The 7,136-nt window shown below is 39.3% G+C and overlaps 1 pseudogene; it reads right to left on the bottom strand.

Annotated features, from left to right (window-relative positions):
• Positions 1-312: 312 nt before the first annotated feature.
• LOC100760916 lies at positions 313-6,126 on the bottom strand (annotated as a pseudogene).
• Between the last annotated feature and the right edge of the window lie 1,010 nt (positions 6,127-7,136).

Raw genomic sequence — 7,136 nt, forward strand, 5'->3', positions numbered from 1 at the left:
GAAGAGGGGAAAGAAAGGGACCACTGTGTAAAGATCCAGGGTGCTACAAGGTACTGTAATGCCTTTGAAAAATATTACAATAAAAACGAAAACATAAATGTAATGGACTTGTCATAACTGGATGGAGGATACCAAATGTAGAAAAGCTAGAGAATTAACTGGATGTTTAAAAAGGCTGTTTGTGATAAGCTATCTCAGCTGTGACCAGGATTTGAGCAAATTACCATGAGCAGATGAGGATTCTTTTTTTCTTTTCTTTGTGCAAGATTTTATTAAATGTCTGTACAGGACAACATCCAGCCTCCACATGCATCTGCCAAGGCCCTGTTATGCTGTAGGCACTGGCTGGGGCATGGCAGGTGGCTCTGGCTTCCCAACCTTCTGCTCTGAGATGGGGGTGTTGGGCAAGATCTCATCTTTAGGTTCCACAGTGCTCACATGATCAGGCAGAGGCTTCTTGGGGCCGATCTTACCACTTGGGTCCCAGGGCAGCATGACTTTCACTTTGATGCCCAGCACACCCTGTCTGAGGAGTACATGGCGCATGGCAGTATCAACATAGTAGTTAACAGGGTCTCCACAGTGGATCATCAGCCCATCCACAAACTTCATGGACTTGGCTCTCTGTCCTCCGAGCTTCCAAAACACCACAACATCACAGCCCTTGGCCCCACTCTCAATAATGAATGGAAGCACACCATAGCAGGCCCTTCATACAGCAAGTCCTTCTAGGAGTTTGTAATGTAGCACTCTGCCTGAACACTGATGGCACACAGACCTCTTGTGGCCACCTTTTCTGCACAAAGCTCTATTCTGCCTTAAGGGAAGCTGAACCCCTTCTGAACTACCACAGTCAACTATCTGATTCGACGACCCTTCTCACCAAGAATATTCTGTGTTCTGGTGGCTAAAATAATGATTTCTGTTCTGGTTGGTGTAACTCGGACTTCAAATCCAGAGTAGCCATCTTCAGCCAGCTCCCGAGTGAGAAACTCAATTCAGCTTTGAAGATGCCATCGGCCACAAACAACTTCTTGGAAATCTGCCAATCTTGCTGCCCTGCACCACCGAAAGGAAAGGCCAGATGAGGATTCTTACAGTAGTTTGTTGAGGTGATGTCGGGGGAGTTTGGAAGTCCGTGAGACAGTAGGCAGAAACTCTAATCAGGAGCTCTTTTATAGCTGAACATTTTTGTGGACTTTGTTTGGACTACCAGCCACCCAAATAATGATTTGGAGACTTATTAACCATTAAAGCTTGGCCCTAGCTTAGGCCAACTAGCTCTTATAATTTAAATTAACCCATTTCTCTTTTTTTATTTTATGAATATATTAAAAGCCTAGGAATCCCACACACATGGGAAGAAATATAGAATAATTGCCTTTCTGAGACAGGCTTAATGCTCTTCATCTGACTATCTCCAGTTGCAGCCAGTTTCTATCAAATGGCATGACTTCATTCTTCCTGAATGACAAAATTCCCCTTGTGTCTACCAAGGGGACATAGTGGTATTTCCTATGTGTCCAAGAAAATAAAATCATCTTTGAAATCAACCCATTTCTATTCATCTATATTTTTCCATGTGACTTTTTTTCTGTTGCTTTTTTCTTTTTTCTTTTTGATTTGTTTTTATTAGTTCAAATTAGGAACAAGCTTGTTTCACATGTCAATCTTTTCGCCCTCTCCTTCCCCTCACTTCCACTCCTCCTCCCCCACTCAAGATATACCCCCCACCCCATCCACCCTCCACTCCCCAGGTTGGGCCTAGGCCCTTCCCCATTTGTCCAGGCCAAGAGTGTATCCCTTCATGTAGGATGGGCTCTCAAAGTCCCTTCTTACATCAGGGAAAAATTCTAATCCACTAAGAGGGGCCCCATAGAGTGCAGAGGCCTTCACATTGACATCCATGTTCAGGGGGCTGGATCAGTCATGTACTGGCCTCCCAGACAGCAGTCTGGGGTTGATGTGCTCTCCCTTGTTCAGGCCAACTGTTTCTGTGGGTTTCTCCAACCTGGTACCAACCTCTTTGACCTTCATTCCTCCCTCTCAGCAACTAAGTTCCAGAGTTCAGTTCAGTGTATATCTGTGGATGTCTGCCTCTGCTTCCATCAGATACTAGATGAGGGCTCTAGGATGGCATAAAAAGTAGTCATCAATCTCATCTGTATATAATAGGGCTACTGATTTTTTGAGTTAATTTTGTATCCTGTTACTTTGCAGAAGCTGTTTATCAGATGTAGGAGTTCCCTGGTAGATTTTTTCAGGTCACTTATATAAACTATCATATCATCTGCAAATAGTGAAAGTTTGACTTCTTCCTTTCCAATTTGTATCCCTTAGATCTCCTTTTCTTGTCTTATTGCTCTAGCTAGAACTTCAAGTACAATATTGAAGAGATATGGAGAAAGTGGACAGCCTTGTCTTGTTCCTGATTTTAGAGGAATTGCTTTGAGTTTCTCCATTTAGTTTGATGTTGGCTGTTGGTTTGATGTATATTGCTTTTATCATATTTAGATATGTTCCTGTTATTCCTGTTCTCTCCAAGATCTTTTATCATGAAGTCATGTTGGATTTTGTCAAAGGCTTTTTCTGCATCTAGTGAGATGATCATGTGATTTTTCTTTTTCAACTTGTTTATATGGTGGATTACATTGATGGATTTTCGTATGTTGGACCATTCCTGCATCCCTGGGATGAAGCCTACTTGATCATGGTGGATGGTTTTTCTCATGTGTTCTTGGTTTCCATTTGCCAATATTTTCTTGAGTATTTTTGCATCGATGTTCATGAGGGATATTGGTCTGTAGTTCTTTTTGTTAGTTGTATCTTTGTGTGGCTTGGGTCTCAAAGTGATTGATTGCAGCCTTGTAAAAAGAGTCTGCTTCTATTGTGTGGAACAGTTTGTGGAGTACTGGAATTATCTCTTGTTTGAATTTCTGGTAGAATTCTGCAATGAAGCTATCTGGTCCTGGGCTTTTTTTGGTTGGAAGGCTTTTGATGATTTCTTCTATTTCATTAGGGATTATAGGTCAATTTAAACTGTTTATCTGTTCTTGGTCTAATTATGTTAAGGGATATCTATCCAGGAATCTGTCCGTTTCCTTTAGATTTTTGAATTTTGTGGAGCACAGGTTTTCAAAGTATGACCTGATGACTCTCTGTATTTCCTCAGTGTCAGTTGTTATATCCCCCTATTCGTTTCTGATTTTGTTAATTAGCATGCTCTCTCTTTGCTTTTTGGTTAGTTTGGATAGAGGTTTTTCTATCTTGTTGATCTTCTCAAAGAAGTAACTCTTTGTTTCATTGATTCTTTGTAATATTTTCCTAGTTTCTATTTCATTGATTTCCGTTTGATTATTTCCTGGTGTCTACTCCTCCATGGTGAGTTTGTTTCTTTTTTATTCTGAAGCTTTCAGTTATATCAATTCTCTAGTGTGACTATTGTCCAGTTTCTTCATGTGGGCACTTAGTGCTATGAACTTTCCTCTTAGCACTGCTTTCAAAGTGTCCCATAAGTTTGGGTATGTAATGTCTACATTAAATTCTCATTAAATTCTAGGAAGTCTTTAATTTCTTTCTTTTAAATTTCTTCCTCACACAAGAAATGGTGCAATTAGGTGTTATTCAATTCCCATGAGTTTGTAGGTTGTCTGCAAAATGTATTGCTGTTGAATTCTAGTTTTAAAGCATGGTGATATGATAAGATACAGGGGGTTATTTCAATTTTTTTGTATCTGTGGAGGTTTGCTTTGTTGCCAATTATGTATTCAATTTTAGAGAAGGTGCTGGGTGGAGCTGAGAAGAAGGTATATTCTTTTGTGTTTGGATGGAATGTTCAATAGGTATCTGTTAAACCCAGTTGGGTCATAAGTTCTGTTAGATCCTTTGTTTCTTTTTTAAGTGTCTGTATGGTGGTCCTGTCTAGTGGTGAAAGTGGGGTGTTGAAGTCTCCTACTATAAATGTGTGTGGTTTTATATGTGGTTTGAGCTTCAGTAATGTTTCTTTTACAAATGTGGGTGCCTTCATGTTTGGGGCATAGATGGTCAGTTTTGAGACTTCATCTTGATGTACTTTTCCTGTGATGAGTATGAAATGCCCTTCTTCATCTCTTTTGATTGATTTTAGTTTGAAGTCTAATATGTTAGATATTAGGATTGCTACACCAGCTTGTTTCTTGGGCCCATTTGCTTGGAAAATCTTTTCCCAACCCTTTACTCTGAGGTAATGCTTGTCTTTGAAATTGAGGTGTGTTTCTTGTATATAGCAGAAGGATGATTCTGTTTTTGTATCCATTCTGTTAGCCTGTATGGGCAGGTTAAGACAACTGATTTTGTGGAATATTAATGTCCACTGATTGCTGGTTCTTGTTTGTTTTGGATTTATTGTTGGTGGTGTCATTGTGTGTATGTATTTCACTCTCCTGTTGTTTTTCGTGTTTGGTAGAATTGGATTATCTATTCCCTATGTTTTTGTGAGTGTAGTTATCTTCGTTGGGTTGGAGTTTTCCTTCTAGAACTTTCTATAGTGCTGGATTTGTGGATATCTATTGTTTAAGTCTGCTTTTGTCATGGAATATCTTTTTTTCTCCATCTACAGTGATTGAAAGTTTTGCTTGGTACAGTATTCTGTGTTGGCATCCATGCTCCCTTAGTGTTTGTAGTATATCTATCCAGGACCTTCTGGCTTTCAAAGTTTCCTTTGAGAAGTTGGGTGTGATTCGATAGGTCTGCCTTTATGTTACTTGGCCTTTTTCCCTTGCTGCTCTTAATATTTTCTCTTTATTCTGAAAGTTTGGTGTTTTGATTATTATGTGGTCAGGGGACTTCTTTTTGTGGTCCAGTCTGTTTGCTGTTCTGTAAGCTTCTTATACTTTCATAAACATATCCTTGTTTAGTTGGGGAAGTTTTCTTCTATGATTTTATTGAATATGTTTCCTGTACCTTTGAGTTGTATTTCTTCACCTTCTTCAATATCTATTACTCTTAGGTTCGGCCTTTTCAAGGTGTCCCATATTTCCTGGATATTTTGTGTTAAGGATTTGTTAGACTTGAGATTTTCTTTGGTCAATGACTGTATATCCTCTAGAGAGTTTTCAACAACTGAGATTCTCTCTCCTATATCTTGAATTCTGTTGGTTATACTTCCTGATCATTTATTCAGCCTTTCTATTTCCAGCATCGCCTCATTCTGTGTTTTCTTTATTGTTTCTATTTCAGCTTTCATGCCTTGAACTGTTTTGAATGCTTCCTTCACTTGTTTGGTTGTTTTTTCTTGGCTTTCTTTAGATTCTTTAAGAGATTTGTTTACTTCTTGAATTTTTTGGTTTGTCTTTTCCTCCATCTCATGTAATTTTTTGCTTGTTTCTTCTATTTCTTTAAGGGATTTTCTTGTTTCCTCTTTAGAGGACTCTATCATCTTCCTAAGATAATTTTTGAGGTCCATCTCTTCTTCATGCTCTGTATTGGGCTTTTCAGATCTTGCTGGTGTGGAGTCCCTAGATTCTTATCGTGTCATATTGGTTTTTCTGTTGTTGAGTGTGTTCTTACTCCTTCTTTATCCTATCCCTTCTTCCAGTAAGTGAAGGTGGGGTCTCTCCCTCTCTCAGGTGGCTGGCAGAGGGCTCAGCCTCTGGGGGCAACAGGAAGGCAGAGGGTGGTGGCTGGGCAAGGGTGTGGTGTGTCCAGACTCAGGGTGGGCCTTCCCGGTCTGGACAGATCCACTCTTGCCTGGATGAGCTCATGCAGAAGCAAGCAGGGATTGATTGGGGAGGTTGGGGAGCAGAGCAATGCCCAGACTCACCTGAGGCTCCAGGTACCCTCAGACAGAGGGAGGAGAGTGGACAGGGGTTGGGTGTGTCCAGACTCAGGGTGGGCCTTCCTGTCTGGGCAGGTCCACTCTTGTCTGGGGGGGGGGTGTTCAGGCAGAAGGGAGCAGGGGTTGATGGGGGATATTGGGGGGAGAGGCAGAGCAGCTCCCAGATTCACCTGAGGCTCAGGCACCTGCCACAGGACAGAGGGCAGAGTGTAGACAGGGGTGAGGTGTGTCCAGACTCCTCCATGTGCCTTTTTACCTCTTCTCCATTTTGTACTTCCAACACCTGAGATGGCTTCTCTGACTCCCTCCATGCCAGATTCTAACTGAGTTCCTGTTCCTGCCCAGGAGTCCCACCTAACCTCTCCTCCCTAGCTATTGGCCATTCATCTCTTTATTAAACCAGTCAGAATTAAACAGCAAAACTTTTTCTCACAGTGTGATTAAACATCCCACAACACTCTTTAGTATGGAACATTCATTCAGTAAGTGAATTCAGCATGTCTGAAAGAAAAATATAGAAGCCATAGCCTATGAGAGAACTTTTGAATTTTATGGAACTCAAATGTATTTTGTATCAGTTTATGACTTTAAGGCAAAGATTGTAAAGTGGTGGGTCATATAAGTCACATTTAGTCCCTGTGTGTTTAATTCACTCTATGTGTAAAATGATTAACTATAAATATCTTTGGAGGGAGAAGCTACCTTGGGATCCAATCTGCTATAGTCCCTATTAGATAATTCATTTCAGATACTGAAGTTACCATAATAACCACGTCTAACAGAACCATTTGAGTGCATAATCATTTATTTAACATGCTCCTGAAATATCAGTTTTGAATGTCATATATTTCTGTCAATATCCTCTTTTTTTTAGTCTTTTGCATATAAGTTTTGCTAATTTAAAATAAGTCAATATGGCTTTGGATTTTACTATATATGTTTTAAAATATTTGACTTATACTATGATCTTACTGGTTCAATATATTTAAAAGGATGATAAATTTTACCCCATGAGAATAGATGTTTATTATTATGAGTATAAGATACACTTCTACATAACAAAATTTGTCCTTTGGCATTTATTTTTATTTTCTTAGATAATTTATAATTGATGAAATAATAACACATAGTGAACCAAATACTCTATTTCTATACATTACATTATTTTCATATTTCTTTTCATAGGTAATTTTGGTATATTTTACTTCTTTCAAATAATCTGTAAGTTATTTTTAGTGTTTTGTATATATTTCAATGAGAGTATATAGTTAAAACATAAAAAAGATATCAAAATAAATACATACATGCTTATTTAAGTTGG

The sequence above is a fragment of the Cricetulus griseus genome, chromosome 2 (genome assembly GCF_003668045.3).
Source record: "Cricetulus griseus strain 17A/GY chromosome 2, alternate assembly CriGri-PICRH-1.0, whole genome shotgun sequence".
Taxonomy (NCBI): domain Eukaryota; kingdom Metazoa; phylum Chordata; class Mammalia; order Rodentia; family Cricetidae; genus Cricetulus; species Cricetulus griseus.